Source organism: Oryctolagus cuniculus, chromosome 10 (genome assembly GCF_051225735.1).
Source record: "Oryctolagus cuniculus isolate XC-2025 breed Fujian yellow rabbit chromosome 10, ASM5122573v1, whole genome shotgun sequence".
Taxonomy (NCBI): domain Eukaryota; kingdom Metazoa; phylum Chordata; class Mammalia; order Lagomorpha; family Leporidae; genus Oryctolagus; species Oryctolagus cuniculus.
In genome coordinates this window covers 24265599-24285145 of record NC_142876.1, presented here as the reverse complement: position 1 = coordinate 24285145, position 19547 = coordinate 24265599, and the positions used below count along the sequence as shown (strand labels likewise).

The 19547-nt window shown below is 45.1% G+C and overlaps 1 long non-coding RNA gene across 7 annotated transcripts in view; it reads right to left on the bottom strand.

Annotated features, from left to right (window-relative positions):
- Positions 1–19138, bottom strand: part of LOC103349345 (methyl-CpG-binding domain protein 2) — a 74146-nt gene extending 55008 nt beyond the window's left edge. For 3 of the 7 annotated variants that reach the window (XR_016213995.1, XR_016213996.1, XR_016213997.1), the window contains exon 1: positions 18452–19135. This is a non-coding gene — a long non-coding RNA (methyl-CpG-binding domain protein 2). Of the gene's footprint in view, positions 1–18451 lie in introns of all 7 variants that reach the window. The other 4 variants (XR_016213998.1, XR_016213994.1, XR_016213993.1 and 1 more) reach the window with 4 other exon arrangements.
- Positions 19139–19547: the final 409 nt, after the last annotated feature.

The following is a 19547-nucleotide window of genomic DNA, read 5'->3' as shown; positions in this document are numbered from 1 at the left end:
GTAACTTTGCTGCAACCATAAAATCTCATCAGTTGAACAGTAAAAGCTATACCTTTTGTTTGGAGAGAGTGTTTTGATGAATTCAACATTAATTTAAAAATGATATTGCAGGGCCGGCGCCGCGGCTCACTAGGCTAATCCTCCGCCTTGCGGTGCCGGCACACCGGGTTCTAGTCCCGGTTGGGGCGCCGGATTCTGTCCCGGTTGCCCCTCTTCCAGGCCAGCTCTCTGCTGTGGCCAGGGAGTGCAGTGGAGGATGGCCCAGGTGCTTGGGCCCTGCACCCCATGGGAGACCAGGAAAAGCACCTGGCTCCTGGCTCCTGCCATCGGATCAGCGCGGTGCGCCGGCCGCAGCGCGCCGGCCGCGGCGGCCATTGGAGGGTGAACCAACGGCAAAAAGGAAGACCTTTCTCTCTGTCTCTCTCTCTCACTGTCCACTCTGCCTGTCAAAAAAAAAAAAAAAAAAAAAAGGAAAAAAAGAAAAAAAAATGATATTGCAAAGAATTTTAAAAACTGAACTGGGTGGCCGGCGCCGCGGCTCAACAGGCTAATCCTCCACCTAGCGGCGCTGGCACACAGGGTTCTAGTCCCTGTCGGGGCGCCGGATTCTGTCCCGGTTGCCCCTCTTCCAGGCCAGCTCTCTGCTGTGGCCCGGGAAGGCAGTGGAGGATGGCCCAACTGCTTGGGCCCTGCACCCCATGGGAGACCAGGAGAAGCACCTGGCTCCTGCCTTCGGATCAGCGCAGTGCGCCGGCCGCAGCGCGCCGACCACGGCGGCCATTGGAGGGTGAACCAACGGCAAAGGAAGACCTTTCTCTCTGTCTCTCTCTCACTATCCACTCTGCCTGTCAAAAATAAATAAATAAATAAATAAACTGGGAAATATTTTTATGGTTAATCTGTTATACTACAAATGAAGTACAAGTGGTACTAAAGGACCCAAGTTAATCTGAAGAATTGCTAGATTACTCTATTATTGTGTCACATATAATTCCAATTGATTTTCATTAAGCTACAATAGTCAAAGTCTTTATATAGATACCTAAGTTATAAACAAGTTCTAATAAACTATTTTATATAGCTCAAAAATTAAATGTCACCACAAAAAAAAACAGCAATTCTCAATCAGATATTTTGCTAATAGATCTCTTTAGTAAAATTAAAAAGTTGATCTCAAGAGGACTTTGTTTTGACAAACTAATTTCAAAGTGATGAAAATACTCAGGTAGCAACTTATTTTTTTTTTTAAGACTTATTTTTTATCTGAAAGCCAGAGTTATAGGGACACAGAGATAGAGAGATCATCCATCCACTAGTCCACTCTAAATGGTTACAATGGCCAGGGTAAGCCAGGCAGATGCCAGGAGCCTGGAACTCCACCTGGGTCTTTCACATGGGAAACAAGGGCCCAATCACTTGGGCCATCCTTTGCTGCTTTCCTAGGCACATTAGGAGGGAGCTGGATCAGACGTGGAACAGCCAGGACTCGAACCAGTGCTCATATGGGATGCCAGCATCGCAGGTAGAAGCTTAACCCATTGCATCATAGCATCAGCCCAGGTAGCAACTTTTACCAAAAAGATAAGTACTATTGTTAATATGCAGCTTAAGTGGAAAACAGAAAATCATTTTTGAGAAATCAATTGACAAACTTCATAAATTAAACCCACAGTAAGTAGTTCCTTATGTAACAGTTGAAATGCCAGTTCTCTCCTACAGATGAAATACACTAGAGATGCACTATCACATTCCTCTACAGAACCAAAACTCACCAGAAATCCATCCATTTTAGACACCTCTCCCTCAAATCAAGGAACTTTTAAATATATAAAAACTCCAATTAAGAAGCTATATATGGAGGCCCGCACTGTGGCATAGCAGGTAAAGCTGCCACCTTCAGTGCTAGCATCCGAATGGGCACCAGTTCGAGTCCCAGCTGCTCCACCTACATCCCATGTGGTCACCAGTTCTAGTCCCGGCTGCTCCTCTTCCAATCCAGCTCTCTGCTATGGCCTGGGAAAGCAGTAGAAGATGGCTCAAGTTCTTGGACCCCTGCACGTGTGTGAGAGACCTGGAAGAAGCTCCAGGTTCCTAGCTTCAAATGGGCGAAGCTCCAGCAGTTGTGGTCATTTGGGGAGTGAACCAGTGTTTGGAAGACCTCTCTCTGCCTCTGCCTCTCTGTAACTCTTTCAAATAAATAAATAAATCTTTACAAAAAGAAGCTGTATATAGAACAGGCATTGCTTGGGACTTCTCACATCCCCTATTGGATATGGTTTGAGTCCCAGCTCCTCCACTTCTGATCCAGGTTCCTGCTAATGCACCTGGAAGGCAACAGATGATGGGTCAAGTGCTTGGACTCCTGCTACCCAGCTGGGAGACCTGGATGAAGTTCCAGGCTCTCAGCTTTAGCCTGGTCAAGAACAGGCAGTTGCATTCATCTGGGGAGCCAGCAGATGGAGGATCTCTGTCCCTCTCTAACTCTCTCTGTTCACTCCACCTTTCAAGTAGATAAAGCTGCATTTATGAAAAGTGATTGCACAAGTTTATGACCTGGATTAGCAGTTAACATGGTTTAAAATTGTTGCTGTATTTATTTTAAAACATAAATGTAAGGTATTTACGATTTTTTTTAAAAAAAGTCAGACATACTGTTAATAAATTAAACTGGAAATGAAGTAAAAAAGGTAGATATTTTAACTATTAGCATGTCAAAAAGAAAGTTGAAACATCAACTGGTAATCAATAAATCCACAGTGATACCAAATCACTACTTGCTGTCATGGGGATGGAATTCCATGAAGTATCTATCTGTGTGGCACAGCTACAGGGACCTCTCATGCATACCACTTCCTTCAGAAACATTAGCAAAAGGGATGGTGTTGTGGCTTAGTGGGTAAAGCCACTGCCTGTGATACTGGCATCTCACAGGGGTGCCAGTTAGTGTATGGGCTGCTCCACTTCAGAATCAGCTCCCAGCTAACGTGTCTGGGAAAAGCAGTGGAAAATGGCCCGAGTGTTTGGGCCCCTGCCACCTCCAACGCAGACACAGATGAAGCACTTGGCAATGGCCTGGCACTAGCCAATTCAGCCATACAGGAGTGAATCACAAGATGGAAGATCTCTGTGTCTCCCTCTCTGTGACTCAAAATCAATAAATAAATCTTCAAAAATAAAAAGTTAGTAGAAGCCATGTGCTTCCCCTTATCTGCAACGGCTTGTGAATTGTACTTTTTTTTTTTTTTTTTTTTTGGACAGGCAGAGTGGACAGTGAGAGTGAGAGATAGAAAGGTCTTCCTTTGCCGTTGGTTCACCCTCCAATGGCCGCCGCGGCCGGCACACCGCGCTGATCCGATGGCAGGAGCCAGGTACTTATCTTGGTCTCCCAAGGGGTGCAGGGCCCAAGCACTTGGGCCATCCTCCACTGCACTCCCTGGCCACAGCAGAGAGCTGGCCTGGAAGAGGGGCAACCGGGACAGAACCCGGCGCCCCGACCGGGACTAGAACCCAGTGTGCCGGCGCCGCAAGGCGGAGGATTAGCCTAGTGAGCCGCGGTGCCGGCGGTGAATTGTACTTTAAGGACAGTCAACCCAGTTGCCTCAGGGGATTTTAAAGCCTTTCTCTACAGCAAGTGATGGCAAGCATATAGGCGTCCAAGGCCCAAGAGAATGGTTATGTGGGAATTCTGTCCAGGAGATCCGTATCATCTCCACAGAGGTAAACTGATCCTTTAAGGGGCAAAACAGAATATAAACTGTGGTCTCACCAAGGGTGACTAAGTCATCACGTATGCCCTCAAAGAATGCTGCTACAGGTCGCAGTCTCAGAAACATCAGGACTTAAGATGACTAAGCTCTCACTCTAAAGCCATCATAAGTTAGGAAAGCTACCTTTTTTTTTTAACCCTAGTATGCTGGTGAAGGCTATTAGTCATTTTCAGTTTTCTCTGCCCAAAGTGATTACTTCTAATCCCAGTAATGAAATACTATTTCACTTTCAACCACAAAAAAAAATTTCCCTACCAACTGCCTGCCCCCTAGATATGTCAATCCTGAGCCAACCTGTGATCACACTTTTAACTTCTCCTAAGCCACTATTTAAATACCATGAAGAAAAAATACTAATTAAATAAAAAGATGAGTGGTAATTTTCCAGTTTAAAATGAACATTTCATCACTTGAACTTGAAATGTTTCATTCCAATTAAATTGTTTAAAGCTGTTCTTAAATTGAATTCCATTTTCTTTTTTTTTTAAAAAAAAGATTTATTTATTTTTACTTGAAAGTCAGAGTTACAGAGAGAGAGAAGGAGAGGCAGAAAGACAGAGAGGTCCTCCATCTGCTGGTTCACTCCTCGAACAGCCGCAACGGCTGAAGCTGGGCTGATCTGAAGCCAGGAGCCAGGAGCTTCTTCTGGGTCTCTCACACTGGTACGGGGCCCAAGGACTTGAGCCATCTTCTACTGCTTTCCCAGCCCGTAGCAGAGAGCTGAATTGGAAGTAAAGCAGCCGGGACTCGAACCAGCGTCTATATGGGATGCCGGCAGTGTGAGTGGCAGCTTTACCCGCTACACCACAGTGCCGGCCCCTGAACTCCATTTTAATGAGTTTTAAGTATAGATTATCAAAAAGAAATTTTACCTGGCATCTGAAAAATCTAAAAAGGTGTAATTGAGATACCAGAAATAGTGAAATTATGGCCACCTTAATTTAGTCCCTTTTAATCTTTCACCCCGATTTTTTGCTCTTGCTTACCCTGTGACCTGTGCTCCAGCCATGCTGGTTTGTCCTCTCTACTCTGAATGAGAACAGTCCTTTTTATAACCAAGACTTTTACTTGATCCATAATGCATGACTCTATCCTCACTCTCCAAGAGTCCAAAAAACCAATCCTTCTACCCCAACTCTCTCCTAAAAGCCTTCACAGAACCCAGCAATGGAAAAGTTTCCTCCTTCTGAACCCAGAAAGCAATTAAGCAAATAACCATGAACTGTTGGTCTCTCTTCTGATTTTGAAATATTGAGTTCTGTATGGTTATAAAATTTCCAAAAATCATATCTTCACAACTAGCACACTGAAGTACTTATTTATGAATGCAAGTACATGATGTCACATTTGTTTCAAATAATGAAAACTGGGCTGGGGAGGTTAATTGAGATAGGAATGAAATAAGATTGTGTATTCATGATTGTTTAAGCCAAGTAGTCATTCATAAAATTCTCTGCACTTATGAATCTACGTTTGAAAATTTTTATGACAAAATGTTTAAATATAAACATTGAAGTATGCAAATGGCACACTCATATTTTACCTGGAAACAGAAAGCAGTTTTTAAAAAAATACTAAGACTTTGGGTGGATAAATTTTAGCATTAAAGAATTTCCTTGGGGGCCAGCATTATGTTACAGCAGGTAAAGATGGCACCTGCAATGCCAGCATCCCATATGGGTACCGATTCGTGTCCCAGCTACTCCATTTCTGATCCAGCTCCCTGCTAATGTGCCTGGGAAAACAGCAGAGAATGGCCCAAGTGCTTGGGCCCCAAACCCAGAAGGAGCTGGAGGAGCCCCGAGGCTCTGGCCTGGCCCAAAGCTGGTGAGTGAACCAGCAAATGGAGAACCTCTCTTTTTGTCTCCCTCTCTCTAACTCTAGCTTTCAAATACATAAATAAATACCTTTATAGTTGAGAGGGAGTTACAGGATTACTTTTAAATTATTAATAAGAAAAATACGTATTTACAATTTGGCTACTGATAAAATGTAAAAGCACTGCATCCTTTTTCTTCAATATAAGTAATGAAGGAACCATCACAGAATTTTACATAGTTTAAGACTCACAGGGGCCAGTGCTGTGGTGCAGTGGGTACAGCTGCAGCCTATAGCACTGGCATCCTATATGGGCACTGGCTCAAGTCCTGGCTGCTCCACTTTCTGATTCAGCTCTGTGCTAACATTCCTGGAAGGCAGCAGAAGATGGCCCATGTCCTTAAGCCCCTGCACCCAGAAAAACTTCTGGCTCCTGGCTTCGGCCTGGCTCAGCCCTGAGTGTTGCAGCCATTTGTTGAATGAACTAACAGATGGAAGATCAATAATCAATCTCTTTCTCTGTCTCTCTCTAATTCTACCTTTAAAAAAAAAAGACAAGTACAAATGAAATTCTGTACCACTTTCATTCTATAACATGCACTTATATAACAAAAATTACCTGGAAACAGAGTATTAGAGTAACTATGTTATTTCTATATGGTGGTTTAAGAAATATTAAAAATCAGGGCAATCCAACTAAAATGCAAAAAATGAGTTAACATAGAATCCTCCCTAATCTCATACTGTTATCTTAAAGCTCTTACTTTCTGAGAAAGGAAAAAAGAAAAATATCCATGATTTTGATTTAGTTGGGGCTGGAACACTGCTATGCAAATTTAAGAAATTAAGTATGTCTCAGAGTTATTTTAAAATATAATTACAGTTGGAGATGGATGAAATAAGATTGACCAGGCACTGGTCAGGTCCATAGGAGTGCATTGTACTTTTTCATTTACTTCTGTATGTGTTTCACTTTTTCCATAATAAAGGATGTGTGTGTGTGTGTGTGTGTATGCATATATGTACAAATATACTAAAAAAAACCAGACTGGTAGATACTATGTCGAAATACTGATAGCGGCCGGCGCCGCGGCTCACTTGGCTAATCCTCCGCCTTGCGGCGCCGGCACACCGGGTTCTAGTCCCGGTCGGGGCGCCGGATTCTGTCCCAGTTGCCCCTCTTCCAGGCCAGCTCTCTGCTGTGGCCCGGGAAGGCAGTGGAGGATGGCCCAACTGCTTGGGCCCTGCACCCCATGGGAGACCAGGAGAAGCACCTGGCTCCTGCCATCGGATCAGCGCGGTGCGCCGGCCGCGGCAGCCATTGGAGGGTGAACCAAAGGCAAAGGAAGACCTTTCTCTCTGTCTCTCTCTCTCACTGTCCATTCTGCCTGTCAAAAAAAAAAAAAAAATACTGACAGTGGTTCCCTTTATACAATAACTGCCAATTCTCTTTCAATATTCTTCTATATTCTCAATTTTTCATATTGATCATAAAATATCTTTATAATGAGGAAATATAATTTTATAAAGCCCTGATGAATACTTATAAACTAAGATCTAACATAATACAACACAATACTATAAATATTCACATAATTTTCAAACACATTTCTATGCTGAGTTAAGCAAAGAGAAAGGAACTAACATTTTACTAATCTACTGACCATCTACTACATACCAAATGCCTTACATATATTCATTTAATTTCAAAAAAAAATCCCATTTCTTATCCTCAATTTACAGCTGAGAAACCAGAGGTTTACAGAAACTTAAAAACTATCCAAGTTGGAACAGTAAAGCAAGACTCAAGCTCCATCTTTTGACTCAAAAGTCCCCACTCTTTATTCTAAATCAGGGTTATCCAACTGTGGTCTGTGGCTAAACTTACTGGTCCTCAAATAGGTACATAGTGCAGAGAAAGCATTTAGAAACTGAAAGGGTAAGCTTAACTCTGGAATGTAGTAAGAAAAAATCCCATCATTTATTCTGTATGTCTACTTTTACTTGTTTTTATTTTTCTTTTTTTACTGTAGACCACTTTTCTTCCAAGATACTATATGAAACAGCTCGCAGAGTTGTAGCAACAGAAACAAATAAAATTAGGTAAAAACATGATTCTCCCAAGATGACAGATTTTTTTTTGTCTGTTTTTTGAGAGGCAGAGAGATAGAGCACCCATCTCCTGATTCACTCCACAAATGCAATGGCCAGGTCTGGGCTGGAACCAAATCATGGAGTCTAGAAGTCAATCCAGGCCTCCCACATGAGTGGCAGGAACCCAACTACTTATGCCATCACTGCTGACTCCCAGGGTCAGCATTAGCAGGTAGCTGGAGTCAGGAGCCAAAGCTGGGTATTAAATCCAGGTACTGCAACATAAGACGCCCCATCTTTGTTATTTTTGTTGTTGGTTTTTTTTTTTTAAGATTTGTTTTATTCATTTAAAAGGCAGAGTTATAGGGGCCGGCGCTGTAGCACAGAGGGTTAAAGCCCTGGCCTGAAGCACTAGCATCCCATATGGGCACTGGTTCTAGTACTAGCTGCTCCTGTTCTGATCCAGCTCTCTGCTGTGGCCTGGGAAAGCAGTAGAAGATGGCCCAAGCCCTTGGGCCCCTGCACCCACGTGGGAGACCCAAAGAAGCTCCTGGCTTCGGATCAGCGCAGCTCCGGGCGTTGAGGCCATTTGGGGAGTGAACCAGCAGATGGAAGACCTCTCTGTCTCTACCTCTCTCTGTAACTCTTTCAAATAAATAAAATATTTAAAAAAGAAAAAAAAAAAAGAAAAAGAATTACAGAAAGGGAGGTAGAAAAAGAGAGACAAAGGTTTTCCATCCACTGGTTAACTTCCCAGATGGCCACAAGGGCCGGAGCTGGACTGGGCCAGGCTGAAGCCAGGGGCGAGAAGCTTCTAACCAGTCTCTCATGTGAGTGCATGGCTACAAGCACTTGGGCCATCCTCCACGGCTTTCCCAGGCACATTAGCAGGGAGCTGGATCAGAAGTGATGGTGGCACCACAGGTGGCAGCTTAACCTGCTACGCCACAACACTTGCCCCAAGATGCATCATCTTAACCAATCTCTTAAGCACTAAATCAAATGCACGCCCTGATGGTACATCTTTTAAGCAAAAGATAAAGGGATTTTTTTTTTCTATTAAAAGGAAAATCAAAAGTCCCATAGTCTTACAGTTCTCAAAATCTATATACAGGAGCGGACATGTGGTATAGCACCTAAGATACCATTTGCGACACCCAAATCCCATCTCAGAATGCCTGACTTCCAGTTCTGGCCTTGCTCCTGATTCTAGTTTCCTGCTGATGTGCACCCTGAAGCGTTAACTCAAGTACCTCGGTCTCTGCTATGCACATGGGAGACCCAAGAGTGAGTGTCCAGGTCCTGGCTTCACATTTGGCACAGCCCCAGCTATTCCAGGCACTGGGGTCTGAAGCAACAGATGGGAGATCTCTCTTTACCTATCTCTACCTTTCAAATAAAGTTTAAAATCTATACATATTGTATACACATAAACACTATACACACAAGCTTCAGGAAAAATAAAATGTTTACTTCAGCTATTAAGTATTTGTATATAGGACTGGAATTGTGGTATAACAGGTAAAGCCACTGCCATCCCATATGGGCACCAGTTCGAGTCTCAGCTGTTCGACTTCTGATCCTGTTCCCTGCTAATGGGCTGGGAAAGCAGAAATGGCCCAAGTGCTTGGACCCCTGCTACCAATGTGGAAGATGGAGAAGAAGCACCAGACTCCTGGCTTCAGCCTAGCCCAGCACTGGCTGTTGAGGCCATTTGAGAAGTGAACCAGCAGATGCAAGATATCTCTCCAACTTTTTCAAATAAATAAATAAGCTGTAAAAAAAACTGTATACCTGATTTAGTATACAGCAGGATGCTGGGTCTATCAGGGAACACAAGACAATCTCTATAGAGCAGCCAGGTCTATCTACAGCCAGCATTAGCCACATAACCACAAGTCTTTGGATTTAACAGAGAAATGTATTAACTATTTGCTTTATTCAGCAAGGACTTATTAAGAACTTTCTATATACTTCAGACTGTAATACCAAAGATTAAAATGAACCGGACTCATCCCCTGACTTTGAAGACGTTAAGAATCTGATGGGCAAAAAAAAAAAAAACGACTTGCTAACCTAACCATTTACTAAAACAAATGTGGAAAACAGTTTACAAAAGTATCCTCAAAATGCCACAGGAGTTGCCCATTTCTGGTAGGGACCTCTGGAAATGCTTAATGCATATTAAAGAAATGCATATCTGTTAAAAATATTTTTAAAGCATCCATCCTTACTGTATCTATGGATCCTCCCAGTATCAAAGGAAAAGAAAGTGCAAGATTCAAAAAAAAGTTCAAAAGAGGATTATGTTCTTCCTCACATTTGTAAATCACAACACTGTTCCAGACAAATGCTAACCACTCAATTTTTAAATCTAATTTTAAATTTTATTTCTTACTATCTGTATTCACATACAGCTTATAGCTTATGTACCTCAAGTTCCCAAATAAATTTATATTATAATAAGAAAGATAGGGGGAAATCACGATTCACAGACATTGCTCAAATTTCATTCTACTCCATACTTTTATCCTCTTTCCTTATGAAGTTTTAGTTTTCCAAAGCACCAGTGAAATTAAATAAAACTTCACTTTACAATTTTCCTAGTCATTTCTTAGTAGAAACTGCAAAGAGCAATAAAATACCAATATAAGAGCTACACAGGGTATTAATATTTGAAGTCAAACTGAAAAAATGAATGAAATATAAGAGTTGATGGTTTGTTTCTAATTCTCCACGCAGGTCTTGAGAAAACCTCAACAAGTTACCAGGTTAGGATTCCTGGGGCTGGCACTGTATCATAGCAGACACCCCCGACAGTGCCAGCATCCCATAAGGCCCTGGGTCTTGTCTAGACTGCTCCACATCCAATTCATCTCCCTGCTCACGGCCTGGGAAAAGCAGAGGCAGATAGGCTAGGTGACTGGGCCCCTGCCACTCATGTGGGAGACTGAGATGAAGCTCCTGGCTCAGCTCTCATTGTTGCAGTCAAATGGGGAGTGAACCAGCAGATGGAAGATTTCTCTTTCCCCCTCTCTTTGTGTAACTCTTTCAAATAAATAAAAATTATTATAAAAAAGTTATGATTCTCACTACAAAAAAAAAAAAAACAGGAGGCAGACACCTGGCTTAGCTGTTAAGACTTTGTGTTGGAATACTGGCACACCAAAGCAGAGTGCCTGGATTCAATACCTGCCTCAGTTCCCATGCCAACTTCATGTTAATGTGCACCCTGGGAGGAAGCAGGTGATGGCTCAGGTGGCTGGGTCCCCGGGAGACCTGGACTGGATTCCCAGCTCCTCCCTGACCCAGCTTTCACCACAGTGGGCACTGAAAATGAACCAGAGATAGGAGCTCTCTCTGCCTTTGTCTCTCTTTTTCTGTCTTATAAATGAATAAAATTTTAAATAAATTAAAATTCTAAAACAGGGGCCAGTGCTGTGGTACAGCGGTGAAGCTACCACCTGCAGTGCTGACATCCCATGTGGGTGCCCACTTGAATCCCAGATGCTCCACTTCCGATCCAGCTCTCTGCTGTGGCCTGGGAAAGCAGCTGGAGGATGACCCAAGTGCTTGGACTCCTGCACCCTCTTAGGAGACCCAGAGGAAACTCTTGGCTCCTGTCTTCCATCAGCCCAGCTCCAGCCATTGCCACTGTTTGGGGAGTGAACCAGCAGATGGAGGACCTCTCTCTCTGCCTCTGCAACTCTGTCTTTCAAATAAATAAATAAATCTTTAAAAAAAAAATTCCAAAAAAAAAAAGCATCACCTACTTTGCAAATCACCTACATCTGTGCCAATAATTAAAACCAAATTATGAAAAAAACTATCTCACAGAACAAATTTTTAAGAGCAATGTGAAAAAAGAAAAACCAGCTATCAACTGTTAGAGATTATTTTTAGAATGTATATGCATCAGTTCCTTTTGAGCTATGTGTTTCCTCTAATTCAGGTATTGTGGGTACTGTGGCAGGTGAGACTTTGCATGTCAGATTTCAAAAATCAGATGCAGGACAGACAACAGTGTTGCACCTAACAAAAATTTCTCCAACAAATTACAAAAAGATGTGACAGTACTACTGAGGGGGAAATAACAGAGAGCACACCATTCCTGATCCAGGCTTCAATCAGGCAATATCAAGAGGAAAGACTAAAAGCATGCCAAACTCTCTATTACACAATATGCTCTTAAGTAAACACTGGGTTTCTTTCTTTTCTCCAGCTAAAAACATTTTTTTTAATGTTCTTTAGGGTACATTTCAACTGTATATAAATTATGGAAGAAACAGAACTTTCTCCTATAACCATATAAGTTTCTCACAATCTCATTTAGCCTGCAAGTTACAACTTGATCTCTTTTAATTAAAGTGAGAGTTTTTAAATGAAGATCTATAGCTTACTCCTTAGGAAATATGTTGCCTATCTGAAAATGTTAAGAAGTAACAAGGTTAATCCTAGGTTGGATACTCTCATATGAGAAAGGAGGGTGGGAGGTGGGAGAGAATAGAGTAGGGTGGAAGAGAATATATCTAAACACATCAATCACTAATACTCCACAGAAAAATGCTATTTCAATTGTTATTTACCACATTTTCCCATTTCTTCCTTCCAGTGTTACATAAAACTGGAAGGTTATCCTTGGTACAATGACTTCATTACCAAATAAGGAGTTGAACTTTACCCTTTGACATCTTCAAGAAGCAAGTATAACAGTAAATAATTTACATTATTTTAGTGGCACAACAAGCTCCATAAAGGGGATTAGGCATGAGGTGCTGCAATATTTAAGACTACAAATAGGAATCCTTATGCCAGGCAGCAGAGCATAGTAAGAGTTCTGGAGCTAAACCATCTGCTTCAGGATTCTAACTCTGCACTTACATGCAGTGCTCTCTGGAGTATATTACTTAACTTCCCTGTGCTAACTCCCAATTGGCAAAATGAAGATTATTGTACATGTCTCATAGGGATTTAAGGACCCAATATGGGGGGCCGGCGCTGTGGAGTGACAGGTAAAGCCACTGAGTGAACTGCTGGCATCCCATATAGGTTCAAGTCCCGGCTGCTCCACTTCCAATCCAGCTCTCTGCTAGCAGGTGTGGGAAAGCAGTAGAGGATGGCCTAAGTGCTTGGGCCCCTGCACCCCCGTGGGAGACCCGGGAGAAGCTCCTGGCTTTGGATTGGCGCAGCTCCAGCCATTGCGGCCATCTGGGGAGTAAACCGGCGGATGGAAGACATTCTCTCTCTCTCTCGCTCTCTCTGCCTCTCCTCTCTCTTTCAAATAAAATAAATAAATCTTTAAAAAAGAAAAAGGATCCAATATGATAATTCATGTAACGCATTCAGCAAAATGGTACTAACAGCTGCCAAACTTCTGAGAACTCTGAGACATAAAGCTAAGGTACACAAGCCCCCATGTTATTCTATACTATATAATCAAAGAAATTCAAATGCCAATCTCTTCCTTGTGTCTTTCCAATACAAGCTTCTTTTTTACTCTTTTCATTATACATATCATATTCAAAATCCCAGGGGGAAAGGGGTCTTCTCTCCTTCTACAGTACCCTATGAATGATGAAAACTAGAAACCTGAAAATGCTTAGCCTTAAAAACTATCTTGCCAGTTTTATCCCAACACAGAATCACAGGTAAAAAAAAATAAAGCGAAAACTAAGAAGTCATTTAAGGCTTAGTTTTCCAAAATTTATTGTAATGCCAACTGATGAACATTTTGCGTCCATGTGTTCGCACTGTGTCTGCAAAAGAAGGAAGACAGCTAGGTGGGACAACCACAGGAAATATGGGAATATGAAAGCACTACATGGGGATATCAGGTCTAACTATGCAGGAATAACCAGAGAAAATTACTATGGTGAAGACCTTAACACAAATATCTAAGAATCTGGAGAAGGTTTTTGTTTTTGTTTGTAAGGCAGGGAGGGGAGGGTGTTTGGCTGAACTCTGACATTCTCCATGATTCAGAACTCATGCCCTCAGGCATTATACTCAAGGTACCACTATCACTCACCACAGGCTCAAAATGAAGTAAAACCTCCAGATGGCTTAACCCCTAAGCTCTGTACTGCCTTCTCTAGAAACTTCTATCTTATCAACATAACTTATGATGTTACAGACCTCAATTATGTGAGTCCTCCTCAGATGAAGAAGGTGAAATGTTTCAGTCTTTCCGGAGATACCTGCTCCCTATGATTATTCAATTCCCTGTTCCTGTTGTTCCTTTTTCCAGAAGTGATCAGGTACAAATCATAATTTTGATGAGTCAAAAATGTTTATTATTGTTTCTAATATCCAACCAAATGATATTTTATGACAGCAGCTATAATAGTTTACCGTGATTCCCAGATCTTTCACTCAAGTTATAACCAAGAGTCTAGAACCCAACCCAACAAGTTTAAACTTGATCAAAAAGGCATGAGACAGTAGCTAAAGGAGCCTATGAAAAAGAAAATGTGAGCCAGCAAGTATCATGCAAGGAACCCAAGACTAGAGCGTCAGGATTCAAGTAGACTAGTTAGAAAATTATCATTCAAATAAGGAGTTCAAATGATGGCAGTGGACTTTTTCAGAAATTATACCAATGGATCCAATACTTTATCAGAACACACCCTTCCAAAACACAGAATTAATGATAATATACGAACTGCCACAACACTATCAGTAATCCTGACAGAAAGCATAATTACATTGCTTAACTGGCAACTAGAGGGCACACCTTCCTACTAAAACTCGGCAGTGTCAGCATGGAGCCAAAACATACGCTACCAAAACCTGAGACTTTCTCAGTGAGCTTAATTTCAGTCCAATTAATAAATATCAGGCACACCCTACGTTCACAGGCAGAGATTTGGTTAATCTCCCCAGGGGCAGGCTAATTCAGAAGTTAGCATCATTAGACTCTTTGTGAATAACCGGGTGCAGGTGTTCACAATACCAAAGGGAGAATCAATTCTGAATCCACCTGTCAACAGATAAGTGCTCTTTAGTGGGCAACTGTTTTTTTTAAGGGTAGTTATATGAGACACTACTATGTAAAATAGTGACACTGTGGGTTGAAAAACAATTTGTCTTCCTTTAAAATAAGTAGATAACAACCATTACTCATCACAGAAAGCTAAAGTCACAAGGCAAAGGAACTACTGTGTCACAACTATCCTACACTACCTAACATGTATCCTAACCTAACGTCTAAGAAAGGAATAAAGACTGGATGCTACAATCCTGCACAGTAACTAACACTTTGTAGGTACTCAATAAGCAAGACAATACTCCTTACAGCTCTAAACTAAACACATTGGGTACAAATCTGTTCAATGTGTCCTCTCCATTTCAGTTTGCACAAACAAGTAAAAGGCAAATAGGCTGCAGCATTTCATAAAAACTTTCAGTGCACAGATTACTTATACTGGTTTGCAATTTGCCTCTACACAAACTTGCTTAGAAAGTCTGTTTCTAAGTGATCATATCAGTATTTTCTACCATAAAATATCTATTGAGTTTGTATAAAAAAATTTCACACTTAGAGGCCAGCACTGTGGTTTAACGGGTAAAGCCGGCACATGTGACACTATACCATATGGGTGCAGGTTCATATCCCAGCTGCTCTAGCTCCCTGTTAATGGACTGGGAAAAGCAGTAGAAAATGGCCCAAGTGTTTGGGCCCCTGCCACTAATGTGGGAAACCTGGAAAAAGCTCAGGGCTTCAGCCTGGCCCAGCCCTAGCCACTGTAGTCACTCGGGAAGTGAACCAGCAGAAGAGGGGTGGGAGGGTGTGTACGCGCGCGCTGTGCGCATTTGTGTGTCCTCTCTCTTGTAGCTCTTTCAAATAAATAAATAAATCTTAAAAAATTTCACATTCAAAACTTTACACAAAACTTAACATTCAATAAACTGTTAAATGATCACAAATCTAAACCTGTTATTAATAGACTTTCTGAAGTAATTTTCCAGCTACTACAAGTAAAGCAAACAAAAAGCTATGCAATAACCTAAAGTTACTGCAAATACGTCAACTGAAAACCTCAAAACCAAAAAAACCATATCCCGGGAGAACTGTCACAAGGAGTAAAATTCAAATTTTAAGATGCTCCGCGGCTGGAGCTGTGGCACCGGCATCCCATGTGGGTGCCGGTTCTAGTCCCGGCAGCTCCTCTTCCAATCCCGCTCTCTGCTATGGCCTGGGAAAGCAGTAGAAGATGGCCCAAGCCCTTGGACCCCTGCACCTACGTGGGAGACCAGGAAGAAGCGCCTGGCTCCTGGCTTCGGATCCGCCCAGCTCCAGCCATTGCAGCCATTTGGGGAGTGAACCAGGGGATGGAAGACCTTTCTCTCTGTCTCTCCCTCTCATTGTCTGTAACTCTCTCTCTCAAATAAATAAATAAAAATCTTAAAAAAAAAAAAAAAATGTTCCACTGAGAGTGGAGTAGTCACCTATTCCTCAAGGAGTTCAACTCCAGACAGAATATTCTTGTCAAATATCATTGCCTATAAGGCATCAGCAGACAGCTCACAGAAGGCCATGCAGACTGCCTGCTCAGAACGGAAATAAAAGTTGCTGTGGATGAAACAATCTACAAACGAAAGCTGTGAACAGCCCGTAGGTGAACTTGAGAGAAGCAATTCTATTTTTTTTCCTTTTTTTTTTTTTTTTTTTTTGACAGGCAGAGTGGACAGTGAGAGAGACAGAGAGAAAGGTCTTCCTTTGCCGTTGGTTCACCCCTCCAATGGCCGCCGCGGCCGGTGCGCTGCGGCTGGTGCGCCGCGCTGATCTGATGGCAGGAGCCAGGTACTTCTCCTGGTCTCCCATGGGGTGCAGGGCCCAAGCACTTGGGCCATCCTCCACTGCACTCCCTGGCCACAGCAGAGAGCTGGCCTGGAAGAGGGGCAACCGGGACAGAATCCGGCACCCCGACCGGGACTAGAACCCGGTGTGCCGGCACCACAAGGCGGAGGATTAGCCTAGTGAGCCATGGCGCAGGCAGCAATTCTATTTTTACCACAATAACATACTTAGCATGAAATCGAATATTTAAGGATGAGGAAATCCAAAACAATAGAATCTGCTTTCATATTTCTAAGTTTTCCAATTTATTTTTTAAGATTTATTTATTTGAAAGAGTTACAGAGAAGGAGAGAGCGAGCGAGCTTCCATGTGCGGTTCACTCCCCAAATGGCCAAGCAGCCAGGGCTGAGCAAAGCTGAAGTCAGAAGCCAGGAGTTTCACTGGGGTCTCCCACGTGGGTAGCAGAGGTACAAACACTTGGGCCATCTCTTGCTGCTTTCTCCAGCCATTAGCAGGGAGCTAGATTGGAAATGGAGCAGTCCAGATATGAACAGGAACCCATATGGGATGCCCACGACACAGGCAGCGGCTTTACCCATTAAGCCACAACATCAACTCCTTACTTAAGATTTCAAGAGGAGTGGTCTCAGATGAAGTGAAAATGTCCTAATGCAACACCGCTTCAATTTTTTTTTACTTGAAGAACTGAGATTCATTTACTGAAACTTCTCCATGCATCTGAGCAACCATCAGAAGCAAGTGCACTTTGATATGCTGCACCAACAGCGACACACGCTTGTGTGGATTTATCACTTAGGGAGTGGAGTTTTCTTGTTAAACCTCTGAAATCTATTTAAGAGTACTCCCAATGCGTAAGCATTGCACTGCATGCACATATGAACATTTTCCCAGGGGTAATGCATTATCCTACATGATGACATAAGACAGGAAATCCTTCGTAACACTACTGCAATGGCTAAATGGCTGACGACTGGCTCCAAAACCCAGACACGTTTCCTGAAAAATGCTTCTATCAGTCCACAAGCACAGTCCTCCAAAGCACTGACTACAACATCATTATATTCTCCTCTATAGATGGGATGGCTTCTAAGAAAATTTAGTCAGTTTGTTTGTAATTCCACGGTTACCAGCCACAGACACTTCAGGAAGCTGACTGGGTTATACAGGCTAAGGCCACAAACAGCATGACCAAAGGACTGCAGGATGACATGAAGGCGAAACATCGCGACTCATTTAAACCAGGATTTCTCCACCCCAGCGTCGGTGGTGCACTCCGGGCCAGACCACTCTGCTGGGGCCCGTCCCAAGCATAATACCCGTAGGACCCGAAGCACCACCTCTATCTAGCCTCTACTCACAGGACGCCAGGAACCCCTCCCCAGGTGTGAGAACCAAAAATACCTGCAGACATTGCCAAGTGTTCCCTGGGGGGCGAATGGCGGGTTGGGAGGCTATCAACCAAGTAACAAAGGCTCTGCAACACCAGGGGAGTTACAACAAAACTTGAGGCATTCCAAGCAGCCGCTTCCCGTGAAACTTTCCCGGGGCCCACGAAGCAACCTAACCCTCGCTGCTGCGCAGAGCTAATTCTTCCACATGTGCATGATTAAACACTCCTGCGATGATGAATCTAGGACAGGCCAGGACAGGAGCCAACAGCCACTGGGTTTTATAGTTTCGATGAATTACACCTTCTTTTAACCCTTCCGTGGACAACTCCTCCCGACCGCAAGAACCCTCGCACGGCACACCAAACCACTGTTCCTGACCCCTCTGGCATGGGACGCCGGGGCCGACTCCCACCCGAGGGTTCACACCCCTCACTGCCCGGCCAGCCTGCCCTGCACACACATCCCCCGGGCCCCTCCGGGGACCCCCGGCCCAGGCCAGCTCTTGACCCTTGACCCCGGGCTGACCCCGCCGCCCCCTCCCCCCCGCCCCAGGGCGGTACCTGAAGTAGTAGACATCGCTCTTGCCGGCACTGAGCCCAGATTTTCGGATCACTTCCTCCTTCTTCCATCCGGGGGGGAGGGCCGGGCAGTCCATCCTCTTCCCGCTCTCCGTGGCCCGGGGTCCCCTGGGCCCCGGCCCCGCGCTCCCCGACGGGAAAGGGACCGGCTCCCGCCGGGGGGCGCCGCCGCCACCGCTGCTGCTGCCGCTGCCGCCGCCGCCGCAGCCGCCGCCGCCGCCGTCGCCGCCAAGGCCGCTGCCGCCACTCGGGGGACGGCCGCGGCCCCGGCCCCGGCCCCGGCCCCGTCCCCGGCCACGGCCCCGGCCCCGGCCACGGCCACAGACGCCGCCGCCCCGGCCCGCCTGCTTCCACCGCCCCCGGCCACGGCCGCCGCCCCGAGCGCCTTCCCTGCGCACGCCGCTCACCGGGGACGGGGCGAGCGCGCTGCCCTGGCCCCCCTGCTCTATGGCGGAGTCGCCGCCAGCGCCGCTGCCGCCCGCTGCGCTCTCCCCCTCCTCCTGCTCCGGGCAGCAGCGGCCTCCCCCCGGGTGCGCGCGCATCCAGCCCCCTCCCCAGCCGGCGCTGCGCTTCTTCCGTAACCGAGCCCTTGGAATCCCGGAGACCCGCCCCGCCCGCAGCGCGGCGCGCGGGGTACGCGCGCAAGCATCATAGAGCGGGCGCGCACAGAGCGGCCCTCCCGCCCGGGGCGTGGCCCCGGCCGCCGCCTCTTAGGTCCTCCAAGCGTTCCGAGCGCCCATCTTGTCTCCGCCTCCTCGGGGACACGCCCTCCCAGGCCGCACCGGCTCCGCCCCCGGCCGCGCCCTTCCGGCCCCCGCCCCCCGGGACGCGCCGAGCCCGGAAGGCCGGTCGGGCTCTGAGTCACTGGGGACCCCGCGCCCCAGCGACGGCGCGTACCGGGTTTACAGCAGGGTTCGTCGCCCGCGCTGCGTGTAGTTACCTGTGTTTACTGCCCAATGAATGAGCGACAGACGAGCTGGACCTCGTGTTCTGTTCCCTAACGATCACTGGGATACCCCCTTTCCAGGGCTTCCCGGGGAACTCCGAGAAGGAGGCCGCGGGGCCCTGGGATGATGGA